We start from the raw sequence: 24,001 nt of genomic DNA on the forward strand, positions 1-24,001 counted from the left end.
GAAAAGAATTTTGATACTTACTATTTTTATTATTACTTAATTTTTACTTAAATTCCTGTATTTATATAGTTTTTAGGTATTTTACCCTTACCCTTGTGTTCATTGTTCTTTACTTTTCTCAGTGCCTATTCAGCCTGACCAAGAGCAAAATATACTGTACAGAAATCCTGACAGACCGGCTGTTCACATGAACCTTTCATCTAAATTTTACTGGATACCAAAGGTTGAACTTTTAATTGGCCAAGGAAGAAACTTAAGGGTATTTACCTAAAGCTGCAAATTGTCACATCTTCACCTATCATAATGTTGTCCTGCTGCCATACTTTCTAATTTTTCACCATCTAGCATGAAAATAATAAAATAGAGCCACCAGCAACTACCAAAAGAACAAATGCTTTTATTATCCTGGACATAGGATTTCAGAAAGACTTCTAAAGCACGCCTGTAAATGCTGTCTGTATAGTAGTTATTTGAGCTTCTTTTGAATTCCATCCATCCATTTAGTCATCCCTGCCAAGTCAGTCTCTATTACCCATATCTGCTAAGATGTGTTTTAATGGTAAAAGTAACTTAAGTTAAAAGTTAAGTAACTTAAGTTAAAAGTTGACTTAATAAAAATGCTGCCAGTGACACCAAGAATGCTAAGATTTTACTAATCTGAAAAATAATGACCTAAAGGGAGCTTTGTTTCTCCTTCTCATGGGTCCCTACTAGAAATAGCTAAATAATTATAAAAATGAGTCAATTGAATAAACACAGTAGTAGTACTGTGGATGCTACTATATAAATGTATTATAGACATCTTTCAACTTTGTTTTTTTGGGTTTGAATTTGCTGATTTTTTTTATGTCATTTGCTTTTCAATTTTTATATCACTAGTTTACTTTGTATTACAAAAGATTTCAAAACAAACAAAAAGAGCACAACAAAACATCCTCTACTTCAATCATGCAGGCCAAATAATGCATGATTAGAATTTGTGAAGTGCTTTGAGCTACATTGAAAACAAAGCTTAGGTTCATTTGCATACCTGGTTGCAGACAGAAATCCATTCTAAAAATGCTTTTGTCTCACACGCTCTAGGGATAGTCTACTTAAACAAAGCCTAGATTCAGATTTATGTGTCTTCTAGGAACAGCAGAGGCCATGGTTCTCACAGTGGGAGTATAGATGTGCTCACATTGGTTGGGGACAGACCAGGAGCCTGTCTGAGAGTTTGTTAAGTCAGGTGTATTACTGTGTACCAAAACAGCATTTGTGTAACACTCATTATTCACAATCCTGGCTTCAAATAGAAGCGATTCATGAAATTTTCCCCAAATTTACACATCTTTGATTATAAGACATTTTCTTAATGTCCACACAGTCATTTGTCTTGCACTCAAAAGAGCACTTGCCTATGGTGCAACGTATATTGCAAGAAACAAAACACAATATGTTTTGTCCTTTCTATAGTGAAATTATATATTTGTTAGATCTACAGAGGATGCAGGGCTTCAATGTGAAGCATTTTGCCCTCTGAAGTCCGTCACAGAGAATAAAACAGAATGTAGGTACGCTTCATCCTGACTCTACCTACATTTGTTTGGCAGTTTCTCTACTATCTCATAGCAGCATACCTGTCACATACACAAGTACTCACTAAGTCAGTCAAAATAGAAAGCTCTTTGCCATCAGTATCAAAGGAATCAATGGAAATGTTACAAAAATGTAATTCTCTGAGGATGTGGCTTATTTACTTAAAGGTGAATTTTAATCCAGTGACAAATTCCCAAAGAACTTTGGCACAGCCTCTGGCTTTTCTCTTCAGAAATGTTTGCACTAGAAAACTAGGTTACAGGAAAAAAAAAAAAAACAAAAAAAAAGCCATGTTAATTAATAGACTTTTGAAATCAGTGTCAACAGGAACAAGTTGAGTTTACTATCGAAAGAACATCTGAAAGCAGGCAGACCCAATAGTTTCAGTAGCTTTTAATCTCAACTGGCTGCTTCATGCTACCTGTGTATTTTCTTTACCTATATTGATTAATCACTCATGCATAACATTATGCTAGCTAAAATGAGGAGTCAGAAACCTGTCCTAACAGTATTTAGTATTCTAGTAAGCTGAAGTACTGGAAACTTTGTCTGGCTTCTCTCATGTTCTGTGGGAAATATATTCAAACAGAAATTCAGAAGCAGCTCTGAAGAAAGGGTGAAGGTTGGATATGATACAGTATGTCATTAAGAGTTGTATTTCAGGAGCTAGTTCTATAGTGAATAAGAAGACAAAACTACTTTAGTGAGCAATTAATTGTTCCTCTTCCTGATGCACGAAGGCTTTCACAAGATCTGTGCGTGCTCCATGTGCTCCATAGTACTGTTACGATAACAGAATAAAAGCAGTATCAGGAAACAAGTCATTTTCTTTCTATAAAGGCTATTGTTTCATGAATTTTATCTATCTATCTATCTATGTATCTATGTATCTATCTATCTGTCTATTTAGTGATGGGAACACACATTTTACTGATTATTTTGGAGTGACTATGAGATGTGGTCAAAGCAGTAAATGATCAGTAGCAGTAGCAGAGAGGCTACTGAGGTACCTTAGGTGATGGAATAGTTTTAAGTCATTGTGTGCTCTGCTTGACATAAAGCATGGTTGCGATTTGCCCATAAAAAGTCTTAAAGAATCCACTGGACATATTTCTTGGCATAAGAACATGAGGCTGAAAAGAAGAAGAAAAGCAAGAAAATGGGGAGGATGCATTAAATATGAATAAGTAATTTTGATATATTATAATAAAATGACAGATACTTTCCATCTCTAACTTCTATTTATGTGGAGAAAAATACTACAGAATAGAAAGATATTGTTTTGGGTTTTTGTGGCAAGGTGTTGACAGCCAGGGAGGCTGCAGGAGTGGCCTTTGTGAAAAGAATCAGGGGCTGCCCTGTGCTGTACACAGCTGGCTCAGAAATGGATCCCACTGCTGTCCAAGTGGCAATCAGTCCCATCAGCCTTGGCCTCTGTGAAGAGGTAGAAAATAATGTGAGGTAAATGGAGGACTGAGTGAAAAACTTGCAGCCACCAAGGTCAGTGCAGAAGGATGGCAGAAGGTGCTCCAGACACAATGCAGAAGCTCTCTGCAGCCCAAGGGAGGCCCATGGTGGAGTTCACAGTGCAGCAATTGATGTGTCCTGAAGGAGACACAGGCCATAGAGAGACCATGCAGGAGCTGCAGTCCAAGGACCATCCATGCTGGAGCAGTCTGATGGACTGTGTCCCAAGGAGAAAGAGGGGAAAAGTGTGAAGACAAAGGAACAGCAAGACAAAGAGAAATTGTTATGGATTGACTATAACCCCCATTCCTCAAGCCTGTGCTGCTGAGAGTAGGAAGATCTGGAAATAAAGGAGTAAAGTTGACCCATGGGAAAGGGGTGGGTGGGAGAAAGGTTCTGTTTTAGTTCATCTTTGTTTTTCGCTATCCAACTCTATCTTGTTTCCATATAAATATTTTCTTGGTTTAAGCTTTCTAAACACATGCTATACGTTGACATTTCGAAGTAAAATAAAATCATGCTGTTCAGCATTGATGTCTCCTTTTCAGCATTCTGTAATGTTGTTAATCTTTGTAATTTTCTGTCTGACTTGTATGCCAGGGCTCCTGCCTACAAGCCATGGGAAACCAATGTAAAGGACAATAAAGGAAAAAGTACAGTCAAAAGTAAGGAAGATTTTTGCAAATATAACTATTGCTAAAAAGGCAAGAAATACATATATTTTTATTAACCAATAGCATCAAAGATCAATGAAATATATGGTTTTTTTCAGCAAAAAGAGTTCTAGCTAAATAGTTCAAGTCATAGAAAGCAGAAGAAATATCAGAGGAATCAGGGAAGCAAATATGATGTTTCTCTTTAGTAAAAGGAAAAGTAAGACAACTGTCATACTACAAAACTAGTTTCCCAGTAAAATGACAGACTATATGTCTTAAATAAACAAAACAAAAAACCTATTAAACCATGAAAGAAAAATTAAGAGCAATTCATCCCAGAAAATATTTGTTCCCACAGAACTCCAAATAAATACATCAAGATACTGCAGTTACCTATTTGCAGGATATATCCATCATTGATAAGTAGGTTATAATAATGTAATTTATTTATACCCCAATCTTGCTCCTAAGGTCTCTTCTGCAGAATCTTTCTGAGCATGACCTTAATTTCAAAGAGGCACTAGCACATCTTCTGGTCTGATTGGAGCAAATTGAATCCCCCTGACACTATCATTCAAGAATAATAATATTGTCCTTTCACGGAGACTTGAAGCTCCCGATAATGGAATAATTTGGGGATTCAAGTTCTTATGGTCAGTTACTCCACTGGAATAAACTGTCATGGCTCTATTATGGGTGATGAAGTTGTCACTATTTACATCAGCTGAGATTTCTTTCCCAGTATCTGGAATATCTGGCCTCTGGCTGCAGCTTTTCAACAGAATTGCCACATCAGTAACAGAAAGTAGATGTAATATATATACCATATGTATTGAAGATGTTCTATCAAAAAAAAACTTCTTAATTATGGAGGAGGCCTCAGTATGAACTCAATTTTTGAAAAGTGCTGTGCCATCTCAGAATTTATAAGGTTAAATTATAATGCAAGATATAATGGGTAGGTAGGAGAAAACTCAAATGGAATGAGACAATATTAGCAATATAGTCTTATTAATTCTTGTACTCTGAATTCAAATAATCTTGGATAAGAGAGTTAATCAAGAACTACTGAAAAGACCTTCTATGAATAGAAGATGGCACTGAAGAGGAGTAGATTAAGAATTTCAGCAAGAGCCATATTGATTTACTGCAGCTAACGGCAAGGTGTCAGTAAACACATAAGCAAAATTTGAACAGCTTATTTTGTTCTTAAAAATAATACATATATATATGTATATATATATATATATATATATACAAAGCAGTGTTCAAAACAGTGGCAAAGGGAATGAAAGAAAAAATGACTGGAAGTCTGAGGATGATCCTGCACGTTCCATGGATTTAGTCTACTAAGAACTATTGCTGTGAGGTCACATACTTTTAGTGATTAGTTACCATTCATGTGTAAAAATGCCATATTAAAATAGTGGGTTTAGTAATCAGAGGAAATCATGACAAGAACCAGTGGCTGAAAGCTGATCATCTGGAAATCCAAATAAAAGGAATGTGATTAACTTCTGTAAAGTTACTACAGTTAGTGCTAAATTTTTTCTTTGCTCCTTTAGTGGAAATGCTAAGTCATGGCCTGAACCAGTGATGGAGCATCTGGTGGTAAGGCAGGGCCAACCCAGTGGAACTCAGGTGCATGCAGTGTACTTGAGTGACCAGAATGAGGTGGAGCCAAGGTCCACCACTACCCAGACCTCATTTAAGGGTTGGCAGTGGAGGCAAAGGTATCTCTTTCAAAATCCTTGTGGACCTGAGGCTTTCTGAAGGTAAATATTGTCTTTCCTTTATTTCTGTGCTTGTGGCTGTTGCATTTGAGCAAATCTTTACATCTTGTAGCCTAGGATCTTAATACTTTGCTGTCACTGTTGTACTTTCCATAATGTTACAGCACCTGAAACCAATACAGACTTTAGAAGAAATATGTTCAAGCTGATGTATTTTTAGGTAGTGCAGTAGCACTACTAGAGTAGAATGTAATGATTTGTTGAGGTATAGTAGGTCAGACTAGCTGGCCCAATAGTCCTCTTTTGTTTTTCTATCTGAAAATCAGCTCTATGAAAAATTATCAGTAGCGTTAACTTCTGAGAGCAGTCATATGATAATCAAAAAAATACTTTGTGAGAGTTCTTTTCACAATCAAATGAGAGTTATAAAATAGCATCATGAACTTGCTGATATTATTAAAAGGAGGTAAATTAGAAACAACAGATAAGATTTAGGAAGGGAAAAGATAATTAAAATAAATAAAAAAAAGTTCAACAAATTCCAGCAGGTGAGAAAAGTTCAGAGTATCTCCATGGAAGTTATATCACAAAACCAAAATGAGCCTCATTTTGAAAACGAAAGGGCTATAGTTACTGTACTTTGACTAAATTTTTTTTTTTTTGGCAGTTTACCACAATGAGGTGGTAGTATATATCACAGTCTATATCATAAATATGACCTTTTGAATGTAAGGAAGTACATACTAAAATACAAGTAGTACTTTCCCAGCAGTTGTCTTCTACTATAGCTAGAAAGCAATAGTGTTGAATGAAATATAAGGACAGTTATACATGACAAATTCAATACAAGCATAACAGAGATTTCAGAATCCATATGCAGCATGACATGCAGAGGTTGACTTCCTTTTCCTATAAATGGTAGGTGGTACTGTTGTGATGAGTACTGAGCATATTGACAAGAAGGAATGCCTGAAATCTATAAGGTGTTTAGAGAACACTAGTCAGTGCAGTGGAGAAAATAAAGTGTAAGGCAATAAATAACAAAAAAATTAAATTGCATGTCTTGAAAAACCAGTGACAAAGTGCGAAATTCCTATGTCTAACCTGAACAGTTAGACAGTATTTTTATGGTTAGTTTTATAAGGAGATACCTTGGAGTCACATTATCTCCCTAATGAGTCCCTTTGCACAGTGACTAACAGCAATAGGAATGAAAATGAGAGAAATTTCATTTTCCTGAGGTCTGAACCATTTTCTTGTCACATTCTAATCAAAATGCTGCTTCTTAGTTTTATCTTTGTCCTACTTCAGTGTTTTTGGGCTTCTTTGTACTTATTTCAGAAACCAAACCAAACAGGGCTAAATATTTGCCTTTGCAAAGATATGATTACAACATATATGATATAGATCCACTTCTAGCTGAGCTTGTATTCTGGATGTGGTTTATCTTTTTGCAATACTTACTGCACAGCTTACCCTAACTTTTTCTTAAATTTTTCATGATTAAAACATTTTGCCAACCTTCTTGAACGAAGTTTCAATCAATCACTGATGAAGCAGTATTACATAAACTCAAGTTTTTGAAGAGAAGATAAGTAGGAAGGAGGAATCTTGAATAAAATCCACAGAGATAAAATGATAAATTGAGATTAAGTGTTAAAAAGGGAGTGAATAGCAGAAGAGTCACCCATTTCAAATGATAAAATGTAGATTTTTGAGAAAGGAGGTGAACTTTTCTTTTTTAAATGAGGGTAAGAAAATGCATTAGAGATGATACAGCAGGGGTTAACTGAGGGAGCCAATTATACACAAATATTTATTATTGTCCATTTTATTGTTTCCTTCCTTTTCCTTTTCTGACATTATAATCTCAGTTGAGAACCAGATGGCTCCTGAACCACTGAACAGTGGCTGTATTCAACTTTGAGTATGTAGATGGAGGAAAGAAATAAGTTTCCTTCCTGTTGTTCTTCCAAAATGTTACAGCTTGTTACAAAACATTACAGTATGTTTTTAGAAATACTTCCTTTGTTGTATCTTCTCCACATCCATATTGTTTCTTCTAAGTCAGACTTTCCCAAAAATGTAACATGATCTTATATTATTTTTCTTATCATTGTTCTTTATTCTGAAATCTTTCTCACCTACTGTGTATGTCCTGACTGTAATAAAAAGTATGACCTTTGCTGAGATGTTCAATACAGCTTCCTGTTTTTTCCTGAAATTTGCATATTCTTCTGTTAATTATATATATTAACAATATTCAGGAGGTTATATCTTCTGTCTGTTCTAGCATCATAGCTTGCTGATCATCTTAAACTTACTGATTTGAGTAGGGCATGTATTTTCTTTTTTTGTATTTCTAATCATGCTATTCATACTGCATGCATTAGTTTCTTGTCTTATTATCTTTTAAAATGTTCTGCTAAAGTAGATAGGACACTCACCCCAGCAAAGAGCACAAAAACTTGTTCTTACCATCTTTCTGTTCTCTCCTTAATATTCTTGACACATACTGCATCTTTCAAGATTTCCAGTTAACTGCGGTAAATATAAATATTTTAAAATTTAGATTCATCCTTCAATGAAAAGTAAAGTTCCCAGCAGTATGATTAAAAAATATGTGATTGTAAAAGAAGGGAAAAACATTCAAATTAAAATTGTGACTACAAATTCAAATACTTGCATTTGTGTAGCCCACTACAGCTCCTTGTCAGATCTTTATGTTCCCATTCTTGCTATCTACTCTAGTGATACAGTGGATGCCTTCTGTGATTCACCATAGTCTTTTGTTTTTATTGATGTGTTTCTGAGAATGTACTCTGGCTTGGGGACCTATCTTGTAAAGGCATATATGTTTCTCATAGATAAGTTGCTTTTGTTATTTAAAGCACTGAAATAATTATTTCAGTTTTTAGAGATTCTTAGCATTTAAAAAGCTTTTTCAGTAAGACAAAGTTTCAAGTAATGAAGATGATGATGACAAATAATACAATTCTTCTCAAGAGCAAACATACAAAAATAGTGAAATAGCTCTAAAAGGAATGAAATACTGACTTCAGTTAGTTCCTGAAATGTTGTTGACTTGGGTCCCATTAAAGAATTTTTTTTCAGAGAGTTAATGTAAAAATGAAGAGTACATAACCAAGTAATTAATCCATCTGATTACACTATATTTCATTTATCAGTTTAACTGATTAACTACTGGGGGAAAAAAAACCCTGTAACTAGAGATGATGATAGAAAAGGCTAATTTTGTTCAAATCCTGGTATTATCAAAGATTTGTTTTAGAATATTTGAATTTATGAAAATGAGTTAATTAACATAACTAGTTTTTATGAACTGAACATTCAAGTGTCAACTTGTGATACTTTCACAAAGAAAGTAGTGACTCATTTTATTCACACTTTTAGAATATGAGACCCTGAGTAAAGTTCTGACCCTACTTATTTAAGAGCGAGAGTAGCAAGGCCAGGATTTCTTCCCAAGAGAGTGGAATCTGCTTAAGGCGATTCAACAAAATAATATACACATGCTTATACATAGATATAATTTTCTATTTTCTCTATATGGAATCATCTATTTCTGTTAATATCACATTTGGGGAAAAACATATACATAATGTTCAAAACACTTGAAGATGTAAGATGTAGAATCTTTTTGTCTCAAAAGATTGATATCTTCTTGTTGGAATGTTTTGACATTCCAGTATTATGGTTCCTCTATCCAGGTGGTTACACAGAAATTACATCAGCACCTAAAGTTTCATGTCAGTATAGGATAACAACACACAGAGTAGAGATTTCTTCTCAGGATTGCATCTGAAATGCGTTCCAGGAAGGATATGTTTACCTACAGTTTTCTCTACATCTATAGTAACAGTGTCCTCTCTTCATCTGACTTTCACTAGTTGTACAACTACAAGAGTCGCTTCTAGTGCAAGAGAAACACTTGAGGTCTTGTTTGAAACATTTGGGGCCTTGTTTGTCATATTGTAGCAGGCTGGGGAAAGGAAAAAACAAACAAAACAGCAGCCCTTTCATGTCTAGTTTCTCATTGTGTAGTACAGAACTGCAAGCTTCCTCTTGTTCAATTTGCTTATTTTAGCTTCAATATTTCTTATCTTACTCAATGGTTACATTAACTATTGCCTCTAGTTTCTTTCAAATACCTTTTTTCTATTCTTGATTTAGCGATCAGAGTTGTGTTCAAAGGTGTAAGTGTAATCTTCACTAATTTAATTCACTAATTTAAACCAGTCAAGGACATTTTTTGATGCAAAAGATACTTAGTCTGAATTGAAGAAAGGAAAACACACAAACCTGGTGGACAAGAACTTACAGATAATGCCAAAGACCAAAAGTCCCGGAGGATTGGAGGCTTGCTGATGTGACTCCCATCTTCAAGTAGGGCCATAAGGGGGATCCAGGGAACTATGGGCCTGTTAGCCTGACCTCAGTACTGGGGAAAGTAATGAGCAAATCATCTTGAGTGAGATTGCACGGCACATGCGTGGTGTCCGGGGGATCAGGCCCAGCCAGCATGGATTCGTGAAAGGCAGGTTGTGTCTGTGTCATCTCCTTCTATGACTGGGTGACCAGACTGGTAGATGAGGGAAGGGCTGTTGATGTAGCCTACCTAGACTTCAGCAAAGCCTTTGACACAGCCTCTCACAGGCTTCTTCTGGGGAAACTGGCTGCCTGTGGTCTGAACAGGTATCCACTTCTTTGGATAAGGAACTGGCTAGAGGGCCATGCCCAGTGGGTTGTGGTGAATGGAGTGAAGTCCAGCTGGTGACCTGTTTCAAGTGGTGCCCCCAGGGCTCGGTACAGGGGCCCATCTTGTTTAATATCTTTATTGATAACCTAGATGAAGAGATTGAGTGTGCCCTCAGTAAGTTTGCAGATGACACCAAGCTGGGAGGTGGTGTCGATCTGCCTGAGGGTAGGGAGGCCCTTCAGAGGGATTTAGACTGGCTGGATCACTGGGCTGAGGTGAATGGGATGAGGTTCAGCAAGGCCAAGTGCTGGGTTCTGCACTTTGGGCATGCAGCGCTACAGGCTTGGGGATGAGTGGCTGGATGAGTGTGAAGAAGAGAAGGACCTGGGGGTGTTGGTTGATGTCCAGCTGAACATGAGCTGACAGTGTGTGCCCACATGGCCAAGAGGGCCAACAGCATCCTGGCCTGCATTAGAAATAGTGTGGCCAACAGGAGCAGGGAGGTGATCATCCCCCTGTACTCAGCACTGGTGAGGCTGCACCTCGAGTGCTGTGTTCAGTTTTGGGCTCCTCACTACAGGAAAGAAGTTGAGGTCCTGGAGCGTGTCCAGAGAAGGGCAACGGAACTGGTGAGGGGTCTGGAGCACAAGTCTTATGAGGAGTAGCTGAGGGAGCTGGGATTGTTCAGGCTGGAGAAGAGGAGGCTCAGGGGAGACCTCATGGCACTCTACAGCTTCCTGAAGGGAGGTTGTGGTGAAGAGGGGTTTGGCCTCTTCTCCCAGGCAACAAGCAGGACACGTGGAAATGGCCACAAGTTGTATCAGAGGATGTTTAGGTTGGACATGAGGAAAAACCTTTTCTCTCAGAGAGTGTTCAGGCACTGGAATGGCTGCCCAGGGAGGTGGTGGAGTTGCTGTCCCTGGCAGTGTTCAAGAGGCATCTGGATGAGGAGCTGCAAGATATGGTTTAGTAGCTTGTGGTAGCAATGGTAATGAGAAGACTGTTGGATTAGATGATCTTATAGATCGTTTCCAACCTTGTGATTCTATGATTCTAAGTCTTCAGTCACTAATAGATGGTCCATTAAGAAACTCTACACACACCTTTGTGGAGGGCCACTTTCAACTGATAAGAAATAGGAAAAGACAAACATGAGGATTTGCAATATTTGAGTGAGGACTGTGGGGTTATACAAAATTTATGATGAAATGTTGAGGGGAAAGGATCTGAGGAGAAATATGAAGGGAAAGGACTAAAAGGTGCATAAAAGGAGTTGTCTTTGTGTAAACAAGCAGGCCAGTCCATTTGCCTGGTTAAATTCTGCAGTCTGCCTTATATTATATTTAAATAACTTAATAATCTATCCATGTAGACTTGCTCTGTCCTAAGTGTGAGTGCTGTAAGGACTAGGTGCTAGCGGTTTTTGGAAGTGAATGAAACATGGAGCCAGTGAGTGTTGGCATTCCAGGCCTATGGTGCCAGCATCTGGAGCAGGTAAGGTTTTGATACACAGTCTCTCAGGCCTGCTGTTCATCCCAGGTACATCTTCTGGGGAAACCAAGAAGTGAGTAGTAATCTTGGTGCTGGTGGCTGAGTACTTATGTCACAGGTTCATGTGCCTGGGTGCCAACTGCTGGAGCGTAGTTAAGGGAGTGTTTGTGTCTCTCCTGAATCTGGTATGGCTTTTTACACACACATGTGATGTGTGTGATGTATTAGTAAGCTACAGCTGGGCTACCTGGACAGGATACCCAGAAGGAGAAGACAGGCAGAGAGTCTGTGCTGATTTTTTTGGGAGCATATGCAAGTATGGAATGCCTTTGAGGTAAGTTTGTAAGTGCAAATATATGTTTGCAAATGATTTTCCAGTAAGGATGAGAGGCCTCTGGAGCATCTATAAGAGCCTGGTGTTGGGACAGGGAGTGAAATGGACAAAGGGGCTGTGATCATGTGAAGGACCAGCAAATGCACATCTACTTGAGAATCCAGGAAGTGGGGATACATGTACTTTCACGAGTGATCTTCAGTCCTCATGAGAGTAAAAGAAGGAAAGAGATTTGTCTGCAGTGATGCGTGCAGATACTGTTGGCAATAGTAACACCTTGCCTGTGGTACTGTGTGCAGGTGACTGTTTTCTCTGTGTGGGGCTGTCTCTAAGATACATGCTCAGCTTCATTACTTGTTAAAATGGGAAAGTCCCAGGTTGATAGACCTCTGGGTATCCACCTGAGCTTTGGAGATGCTGAAGGTAACTTGTAATATTCCTTAAGAGGAGGAAGTTATGAAGATATTGTGCTGTTTTTATGTGTCATGATTGGCCCAAGAGCTAAACAAGTTTTGCTGTATTTGTTACTTAAGACCCTTTGAAACCCACTGCTGCAGCAATACATAACCACTCAGTCAGGCACATAATGAACTCTTAATCATGAGTGATATATAACATATATTTACATTTGTGCCTTTATGCTCTTTATCTAGAACTAATGGATATTTTTCACCAATCAGGAGTTATTTTGAGTGCATGAGCTAAAAACCATTAACGACGTGGAATGAGATACTGGCTATGTGTAGCTAAAACAGAATTCCAAGATGAAATTCCAGACTAAAATAAAATAAAAATCAGTATATTGCAGTATCACAGACTCAAGAAGCAGAAAATAGAAAGCTAGGAAGGATGGCTTAATTTACTTTTTATCTTATGTAATTTATTTTTGGGATATATTTTCCTCATATAAGTCATTTTGTGCAAAATGTAGATATAAAGTCCTCTGATTCTAAATTTAAATTTCGGTGACATCTACAGAGAAAACCAATTTTGAAGAAAATAAAAGGTTATGCAAGAAATTCTAGCTCACATTGCGTTTAATGGCTCATACAAATAGAAACACTTTTTTTAGTCCAGAAAGACCCCCTAAGAAAATTAAAATATTTTAGAATGTGTTTAATAACATGCTTCATCAAAGCTGCTTTATTAAGCAGCTTGAGCACTATATCAGGTCAGAAATAGATTGTAATGGTTTGGCTGAATTCTAACCAATTCTCTTTTACCCAAATATAAGTTTATAGACTCTGCCCAAGCTCCGCTTCCACTGAAAGTTCTGTAAAAATTAATTCCTGGCAGCAATTTGACACTGTTCCCTAATAAGTGCATTTGCTACTGAAATCTGAAGATGAGATTTTAAGATATAGTACAACTTGATATAAGTGAAGCTACTTAGACCATGATTATTGACAGACATTAATGTCATTTGGAACAAAAGATAAAAGAGGCAAGATGTCTGTGAGTGTGTGTATATATAAAGGAAAAAAAGCAGAATTGTTTTTGTTGGGCTGGTGGATATAACTGGGGAAAACAATAGCTACAGTGTCACACTGATTCACCAAATGTTTAGCATTGCATTTGAATTCTACTTACAAATTATAAAAAGGATACTTCTAAAACAAATCTGTAGATAGTTTTGCAGATTTTTATAATTATACACTTATTTGTAAACAGGTGTTATGCAGAGTGGTGAATTTCATAGCTGAGAAACATATGTACAGTTATGGCCTATAACAGCTGTGTTGTTATCCTTGTTCTCAGACTGCTGGAGTGAAGTTCTTTCTCAGGGTAACTTAATTTATTTGTGTGGATTTTCTAGAATGGGTTGTTGCTTCTTCCTTTATTCTGCAGTTAAATTTCAATCCTGAATTTCACTAGTGCTAATAAAAGGACAAAGATGTTGAGGAGAGCTGGCTACTCTGAGAGCACAAGAGCTCTCCGTCCCTCTGAATAAGAAAGCAGGCAGAGGTGATAGGAAACCAGCATGGCTCAGCAAGGACCTACTGGGCATACTGAGGGCAAAGAAAGGTGCGTACAAGCTCTGGAAACAAGGCCGTGTCACCTGGGAAGAATACGGGGATGCCATCTGTAGACCTGGGATCAAGAAAGCCAAAGTGCAGGCAGAACTAAACTTGGTGAGGGATGTGAAAAACAATAGGAAGACATTCTACAGGTACATTGGCCAGAAGAGACAGGCCACAATTAGTGTACCTCCTTTGGTAAATATAAAAGGAGAATTGGCTTCAATGGATGAAGAGAAGGCTGATGTACTGAATGAGTTCTTTGCGAGAGCCATGAGGATGATTGAGGGCTGCAGCACCTCCCCTACGAAGACAGGCTGAGGGAGCTGGGCTTGTTCAACCTGGAGAAAAGAAGGCTGCGGAGTGACCTCATTGCAGCTTTCCAATACCTAAAGGGAGTCTACAAACAGGAGGGGAATCAACTCTTTTAAAGGGTTGATAACTGCAGGACAAGGGGAAATGGTTTTAAGTTGAGGGAGGGGAGATTGAGGTTGGATGTCAGGGGGAAGTTCTTTACAGAGAGAATGGTGAGGTGCTGGAACAGGCTGCCCAGAGAGGCTGTGGATGCCCCATCCCTGGAGGTGTTCAAGGCCGGATTGGATGGGGCCCTGGGCAGCCTGGTCTAGTATTGAATGTGGAGGTTGGTAGCCCTGCCTGTGCAGAGGGATTGGAGATTAGTGATTCTTGAGGTCCCTTGCACCTTGGATCATTCTGTGGTTCTGTGAAAAGAGATGAGAGAAAGCAGAATCAAATTCAAGTACTGCATGAACACTGAAGTTATCATTATCGAATTAATTTGTCACGTGCATCTATTAGTTTTGGCACAACTCTTAAAAAATACTTTTCTGATTAATGGTTGACTAAGTTACAGGATGTACATTACTTCAGAGTAGAAGATACAATGAAAATGGAAGCATTCTTCCCCTTCCCCTCACATATCCCTGCTCCAGCTTTTTCACCTTGCTACCCTTTTTTAGCAGTACTGCTGTTCTTTTTTTTCCTTCTTCATGGGGGGAGCTGAGACACTGAGTGCCTAGCTGTTCCAAATTCCCAAAAGAAATACTCCATGTGGTGTTACAGATCAAAGCCAGCTTTTGTATGAGCATACTAAGGTGAAAACATCTGCCATCTTCTTCTCTGACTTGCCACAGATATGGTTAGCACACTGTGCTCCTAAAGGAAAGAAGCAGTGGTTTATAAAACCGCTGTTTATCTTGCAAAGTAGGTGCACAGGCATAAGTTGTTTAATCAAGGTAATTGTTACTGTATTATACAGTATAGTAATGTAATTATTTTTGTAAATATAAATAATGAATACTGTAACAATGCAGTACCATCGTTATAGTATGTATTATTAGATAAATGTCGCAGTCACTACCAAGGACACTTTCCTAAACAGTCCTACAAAGACTAGAGACATATTGAGCAATCTAGCTATAAAAATTCCATGGTGCAGTTAGGTAGGAAAAATGTTTTCACCAAGTTATAAGAGTGTGTGCAGGATATTATTCTTTTACTTGCTTGGCTGTTTCTGTCCAATTTTGTTTTATTTTATCTTGCAAGTTCAGTTACTCTAAAATGTATTTGTATTGTGGTGGTGCTGAAGAACTCTAGCCTTTGGTGATGGTGTTATTGAACTGGGTATGAAGCAAAGATTTAACAGAAAGGTTAAGATCTAAATACAAACAAGAAGAGTAATCAGAGTTAATAAGTTGTTTTGGGCCAAAAAAAAAAAAAGAGATATTACGCATTATATCTGCTCTCTGACAGCTATAAAAGCTTTTCTGGTCAGGTAGATTGGAAAATGGACTGTTAATGCATTACAAATCTATGACTTTTGAATACAATTATTTTTATGAATATTAGCATAACTTTATTCCAAAAGAAACCGTGATAGTTATATATATTGTATAAGCTTCGTTGCGTAATTTCATTCTACTCCACCGTTAGCTTCCTTTAGAAATATTTTTTTTTTGATGGTAAATATTGTTTTTATATTTTATCAATATTTAATAGAGATGTTGTTTGTCTCTTTATTTTCCCTCTTGAGAAGTGAAATTATTGTATGTGCTAAGTCATTCTATATGATTAGCACATTTATGGTACACACAAGACATTAATACCTATTTCTGTTCCATAAGAGAAAGATCTAGAGTCTCTGCAAATAAAATAATGACTTTTTTTTCCTATGTTAAGGCATGGGAAACTATGTAAAATACAGCGCCCTGGCTTTACATAGTCCTACTCTTCTTGTTCTCTGTAGATACCATACTACAAATTTCCCTTCCTATGATATAGCAAGACAAAAACACAATTTTTTAAAATTTCTTTCTGGCATAGCAGGAGCTTTATGAGAGGAAAAAAAAAAAATAAAAAAGGTCACTTGGTCACTTCTATTTTGCAAGTAAGAATTTTCGCATTTATGTATGTTTATATATATTTATATTTATATATAGCATGGTTTATAAAACTTCCATTGCTCATAAATCTATATAGGAAAGAAAGTTGCAAAAAAAGAAATTTAAAAGATTGCAGTGGTTTTGGAAGGGAAGGAAGACTATGACAGACAGCTAGAAATCTATGCAGCTTTAACTTAAACTGTTCTGTAGGAAAAGGGAAGGTGCATAGGAAGTGATATGATTTTTCCCAAGACAAGTACCAGAGCCAAAAGAGAAACTCAGAAGTATTTTTAAGTATCCCACAGTCTTTCTCACTGAACATCTTGCTTCCTAATAATAAGCTGCAGCTTCCCACATGAAGGAAAAAAAAAAAAAAAAAAAAAAGGAAGTACTATCTGTTTTGGCTGGGATGACCACTATTCCTTCTTTTGTGATGAAAAATTACACCAATGAATGGCAGAATGACTGGGGCAGTATGTCAAGTATTACTGAGTAAACAGGCTATATAAAATACTGATTATACTGATTTAGGTGGATATATAAAAGCTATCAGCACAATACAAATGGCCTTTAGACATTGTGCAGCTAAAACTATCATTTTTCCCTTTTCTAGAGTGCTTTGGTCTTGTACATCCTGGCCAGATAAAACAACCCTTATTTTTTGCTGTAAGATAGAGTTATTTCTCTGCTTCCTTTTCATCTACTTCCTAATATTGATTAATAATGTTCATTTTACCAGAGCTGACTATGATTCACTGAATATAAGGGGTCAGAGAAGTGACCAAGGTTTCTTTATTTGATTCCTCCTATCTTTGCTACTGCGAATCTAAAGGAAAAGCTAAAGAAAATTGTAAGTAACTTAATGTATCAGAAGCAAGATATTAAGGTTAGAAAGATTTTTACTAATTCTCAGGAATATATTGTCTTCAAAAAGGACACTTTAACTCTTTCATCTTACAACTACTATTTTTGAGATGTGCACTGTGGATAAGTGTAATTTTCTAAAAAATTGTGTAGGTTTTTTCCACGTAGTGGAAAAAATAGCCAGAGCTAAGGACACATTAAATATTTAAGCTGCATACTTAACTAATTCTGGCTGTATGTTATCTCAATTTTGAAATCCGACTTGCATTCTGAGCATGTATAACCTGGTAAGCCTTCAACCATATAAATATTCAAAGACAGACAAAGTTGCATGCCTAAGAGCATTTTATTTACATTATTTAGGCATCTTGCAGCCATAGGACATTCACGCTGCCAGATATACTATCTGAATCACTACTGGCATTCTATGTAGTAAGAAGTAAGCAAACTGCACAGGTTTGTAATTGTTGCTTACACTTATTCAAGCATTAAGAGATTAAAAAAAAATTCTGATATATTTCTTGGCTTACTTATTATCTAAAAGTCAGCTACAAATTTAAAAGAAAAGATGACACTGAACAGTCCTGACAGTCAAAGATAGATATAACATTCCACAAACAGGTAAAAGACATGACCTGAGCTGTGGCTTGCTCTCCTTCCCTGTTTTCATCAAGCAGTTTATAACATGAGGGAGAATGATACAGGAAGGCCTCTCACTCTAAACTACACTCCATGAGCACCCTTTTAGGATTTTGGCTTGTTCATTCAAGATCTTTTTAGCTGCTTACCATTGTTGTATCTTTTTCCTTCCTTACAATACACAATCAACCAATTCTGTTACTGTTCTAAAACTTCAACAAGATATTAAGCTTGATATAATTTACTGTGAAATTATGATGGGTCTTTAGAGGCAAGAAAGGGTATTTTTGTTAGATTTTGCTGGGTATTGGACTTTAGTTGCACCAGAGGAGGTTGACATTGGATATTAGGAAAAATTTCTTCTGAAGGAGTGATGAGGTATTGGAGCAGGCTGCCCAGGGATGTGGTGGAGTCACTGTCCCTGCAGATGTTCAATGAATGTGTAGAGATATAGGACACGGTTTAGTGGGCATGGTGATGATGGGTTGATAGTTGGACGAAGTGATTGTATTGGTCTTTCCAACCATAAGGTTCTATGATTTTTCTTCCAAGACTAAATAAGGAAGAATTGCAAATGAAGAACTGGCACTTCTGTGCAATACCCCAATTTAATGATCCACAGTTAGAGGGTCTTTATTCTTGAAACAACAGGGTAACTAAATCCAACAAGAAAAGGCAAAATTAAAGGAAGTCACTGAAATCTGAATAAACACATACCATGTGACTAAAAAAGCAGGAATCCTCTGAGGTAGGTCTTGCAACAAGAATGCCTAAAACTCCTGACTGCTGAAAGTATTTACAAATGAAGGTATTAACACGAGAAAGTGAAAGTTGGAAATAAACTGAAATCTGTGACCTGATATCCAGATTGGTAGTGAGCTAAATTAATTTAATCTGACCCTGTACCCCCTAGAAACAAGATTGTTATGAACTCTGCAAGCTTTGAATTAGGCCTTTTCACTGAAAAAAATCAAATCTACGAAGCTTTCTGTAAAATGCAAAGGTGCCAAAGGATCTCTTTCAATACTCAGCATTTGCTGCAGAATGAAGAAAGATTTTTCTCAGGTGTGGAAGGAACGTGAAAATGATGTATTGCGAAGTACCTCAGATTTCTTGTTATATAATGTAGGCGACAATATGGTACATGGTCACATGGAAAGGATGATTATATGTTCTGAGGTTCTTGGGCAGGTATGTACAGTGTTAGACCATAGGGAGCATGTGAACATTAAAGCATCTAAATGGCTTCTGGACTTCTAAAATCTTCCTTTATACCCCAGTAGGCAGACTGGACCTGCCTTCATGGACTGCTGCCGCTTCTAACACACAGCAGTAAGCATCCTGAAGCAGGAATGCCCATCCTGCAGCCTTCTGTCAAGGGAAAGAGATGCTGGCCAGGTCTTCTGCTTGCTGCTATGTGCTGGCAGACATCACTGTGTGTCCCATCCCATTGCTGCTCCTTCCCATGGCCCATCACAGTGCCTCTGGCAGCCCACACTCTTCATCACCAGCACCATGGACAGCCTCAGAGGAATGAGGAGCTGAAGCTACAGTGTGCATCAGAGCAGTGTGCTTCCCACAGCTGTGGCTTTGCTATCTGCTTTACAGCTGTTTGAGGCAAGGCTGAGTTGAAGTTTAGTGTTTATGTGAGGAGAGCATCTGTGCTGTGGGGGGGCGCCTGTGTTAAACTCAAAGCACCAGCAACCCCAAGTAGCTGAGATGGCCATCACCTTCCAGAACATTCTGAACCTTGTACAGGGCCAGGCAACTTCTGTACAAACCCCATTTCGACATTTGACTTTGCCCTAATACAGATGCTGCTTCTAGCTGTGAGGCTCAAGAAGAAGGGGCTCTGTTTGCAGGCCTCAGGCTGCACGCAGTGCAACCAAGATGGCCTCTGAGGTGTGGTGGTACTGTATAGTTACAATGATGGGAGCAGTGAGAAAGGAAACCTGTGCTGCTGTCTGAAACAGCATTTTCAGACTCACTCAGAGGTCTGATGAAAACAATCTCTACCAAGTGTTGGACTGGATGATCTTCAGAGGTCCCTTCTAACTCAAACATTTCAATGATTCCGTGATTCTAGAAGGTTAATAATAAATACTTCCATTGACTGTACTCTCCCAGGTATGTTCTTGAGAGATTTCTAGTTTTTTTTTATTAGGAGAAAAAAAGGGATAGCACTGAGATGGGAGTGGGCCTAACAAGCACTGTGCTTACCTACAGCTGTCTCAATGAGCAATGATTTCCTGCTCTATGCAGCTAAAATCACATGAGAAGCCTGACCTATTAACATGGGAAAGATAGAAGTCAGGTACCAATTAATGGAGTCAGTGCATTCCTGTTATCAGTGAAGTAAGTTAATTGGTAAGTGCTTATTTGTCATTCTAAAGCATCTGTCTATTCCTGCCTTTCATGCTTTCTGTTAGGTGAAGCTCTTGGTAACACAGAGTGTAAGAAGACATTCTGAATGGCTTTTCAAACTGATTTAGATATTTAGTTCCTTAAGTTTTGCTGCTTCAGTAGGCCAGAATAAGTCTTCAAAATGTCATTATTTTGTGAGAAAACTTGAGGACTTCAAATAACTTAATGGCTTCTTGAACACTTGTAGCCCTTGAAAGCAATGCTAGCTGCTAATTTCCTTCATTTAAATCAGTTCCTGATAGGATGTTCCATGTTTTCTTCATCTTTTTCTGAGAAGAAGTGATACCTTCTGCTGCTGAAATCTGACTTTCTACAAGCAGCTTGGTGGATGTGTCTCAGGGTTATTTGCACAAATCTGGAGATCCCTATCCATGTGCAGGTCTATTTGAATACAATTAGTTGTCCATTAAAGTCAGCCAGGAAAAAGGTTTGGCAGCCCCCTGGCCTGCTCCCACAAGCTTGCATGTTTTCTTTATATGCATAGGGTAGATAAAGAAAAGTAGTAAGGAGTGTTGGCAAATGTTCTGTTTTTTGCACAATCTTGGTAAATCCCTTCTTAGAGGTTCTTGAAAGAACACTTTTTTTTTTTTCCTCCACTGGCTTTGAACAGAACTCATATTTAGGTGGGAAATGACTAGATGTTGGAGATTCTCCATTCTGCCAATTATAAAACCCTAAAATAAGCATGGTCCCTTATGTGGAGGATCTTTTTTTATTCCAGCCAAAACCAGCAATTCTATTGGGGAATTCTTTTCAGTAACTGAGGGGGGAAAGAAAAGAAAAAAAAAAAAAAACTCAAAAAACCCTATTTATTCAGTGCATTTATTTGAGCATCTTTAAAGCAGTGATATTTACTCTCATGGTTATTATTCCACAAGTATATTACTTCTATTCCAGCATACATAAGGATCCTAAAGAAAATAAAAAATCCCCAAAATATTTTAAGCATTTTTTATGCTCTTTAATTTCCTCTCTTCCAGTTTCTAAAAACATAGCCTTCTGGTATGCTAGAATGCTATTGCTGTTTTTTTCTATAAAAGCTCTGTCTTTATTAAAAATAAATAAATAAAGTAAAAGGTGTGAATAGTTTCAGTAGGAGTTCTGGAAAGGTTTTGAAGTGCTCTTTTGGATGCAATGAGCTCTTCTTTTACGGACTGGTTGAGCATTAGGATCTGTAACCCACCAAAACTATTTCAGTGGGAAAATGTGACCAATCCTGCCAGATTTCTTTAAATATGAGTATTTGAGTCATCTCTGCCTGAAGGATCCAGCTTTTAAAGTGAAATATCAAGTATTGTGAAGTTTTCATTGTGATTGAAGCTAGCAAGTCACATCAGTATTCAAATTAACTATGCAGGCTAGCTATACAAGCAGAAATGAAGAGCATCTTGGCTTTTACAGCATAGAAGCTCACATGTGGAAATATTCTCTCCTGAAGTTAAAATATTGGTTTGGTTTTTTTTTTTTTTTCTAATTTCATCCTTTGATTTGGAATCATTTTAAAAAGTTCTTTGAGGTTGGGAGAGAGGTGTGTAGCAACTAGTTTGTAAACTAAGAGATTCCATATGCAACTTCAAATATAACTAAAACAAGTCTTGTAGAAAGACATTAAACTTAAATGAAAATGTCGCTAAGGAAACTCCACTGATCTCAAGTAAATACAGTGAGTTTTATTTAAAGGTCCCTTCCAACCTAAACTATTTTATGACTCTTAATCCACATGAGTCATTCTAAACGGCAATTGTCAAATGCTGTATTTTTGCCACAGTTTCTGCCATTCAAGGACATAGCATCATATAAAGCTGAATGCCTGGATAAGCCTGAAGGACATTGCTTAGAATATGAGGAAAGCTCCTGATTAAAGGATCTGTCCTTGAGGCTTCATTACTGCCCCCTTCCTTCACCTGATCCGACACAATGATGTGTTGTGCACTTGCATGACTGCAATGTCTTTTTTTTTTTTTTTTTTCCCACAGTGAATCAGAAGAAAGATTAATCCTGGTAAATAACTTGTGCGATTCTAAATTCTTACCAAGATGCACAAATTTTCTTAAGTATCCAGAGTTCACATTATTTTAGAAAATATTGTGAAACTTGTCTGCATTTGCAAAATATGTTTGTAAACACATGACAGTTTTGAGTGTACATAAACTTATTTGTGAAAAATATTGCTTTATTTGTGGACCATAAAACACTTACTATTAAAACACAGTGTCTTTAAAGGACTTAATAGATATTTATTACAGTCATATATTCCAGGATGTGTAGTGTAGCTAGAATTTCTAGGAAATATCTGACCTATGTTTTCAGTTCTCTGGTTTGGATGATTTTACTGAATAGCTGAATTTGCATACCAATTTCCAAACATGTAAGTGGAACAAGTAGCTCTGACAGGTAGCAAGTTTCAGTCATGACTAAAATCAAAGCAATAATAGTTGAGTAGACAAGAAAAGCTTTGACAGTGGAAATTCTTGCAACTGTCTCTGATATATCTCTAGAGAAAATTGTTGGTTTCTGATAGAGATGTTCGGACTGGTCAAAGCCTTGGGGAATCCAGACAGTGCTTCCAAAGTACTTTCGCTGGGAGAAAGGAAAAGCTTTCTAAGGTAGCTTAGGCTTAGGTTAGCTTAGACTATTCTCCACCCTCTTACTTGTCATTTGGGGGAGGGGGAAGAAAAAACCACAAACACAAAAGAGACTTTGAACATAATATGCAGTGGGGAAAAAAGGGGGTAATGTTTCTTTCACACTCCTTTCCTATATGTACAGTGTTGTTATCTGACTGCTGTCAAAGTGCATGCAATCATTCTGGATAATACAATAATGTTTGCAAGCTTTCACATCTACTTACTTTTTAAATGGAAACCTCTATTGAGTGGCTGACTTGTTATGTAACTTCTAGACAAGCGTGTACATGCATAGACATGTTGTTATAGACCATCCAAAGGAAAAGGCTGTTAGGCTCTTCTCAATCCTTTGCAGCATGTGATGTCAGTGCATGTCTCCCTCTTCCTGTATATTGTACCCTTTTCAACTCTTTTGAAAATAGGATCTTGCCATTTAACATTTTCTGCATTATTTCTATTCCACAAATGAAGAAATCACTTTGTATTTTAAGACTGAACCAGTACAGAAGTGCATTCTTTTCCTGGCAGACCTGCAGTTAAATTGCTACATCTCATTCACCTTTTGTGTCACATCTTTTTTTCTTTTTTTTTTTTTTTCTTTTTTTGCCTCTCTTTATTTGAAATATGTTTTTAATTTTTGACCTGCTCTTCCTTTGAATGCACATATGAAACAAAGGCATTGTGTCTTTTAATTCAGGTAAACATATACCAGTGACATTCAGCAGTCAAGGGTCTCTTAATATCTGAACCCTGCACTCTTACAGTTGACAACATTTGACAACAGCAATAAAGAAAAACAACACAAAAACAACGAAAGCACCTATTGGGGAAAGGTACACAGGAGAGAATTTTCTGAGAAAATTCAGGTGGCTTTAAGCAATGTTCCCCTGCAGAGGAATTACTTTGTAGTAGGCATGGCCTAAAATGGCAAATATGCCTCTACTGGGTACTGAAGCTACTTTTTATGAAGTTTGCCATTGAAAAGTTGTTTCCACGCGATAAATTAGAAACTGAAATTAAAAGTGTTACATTCAGTTCCATGGGTTATTAA

Source organism: Lagopus muta, chromosome 2 (assembly GCF_023343835.1).
Source record: "Lagopus muta isolate bLagMut1 chromosome 2, bLagMut1 primary, whole genome shotgun sequence".
Lineage (NCBI taxonomy): Eukaryota > Metazoa > Chordata > Aves > Galliformes > Phasianidae > Lagopus > Lagopus muta.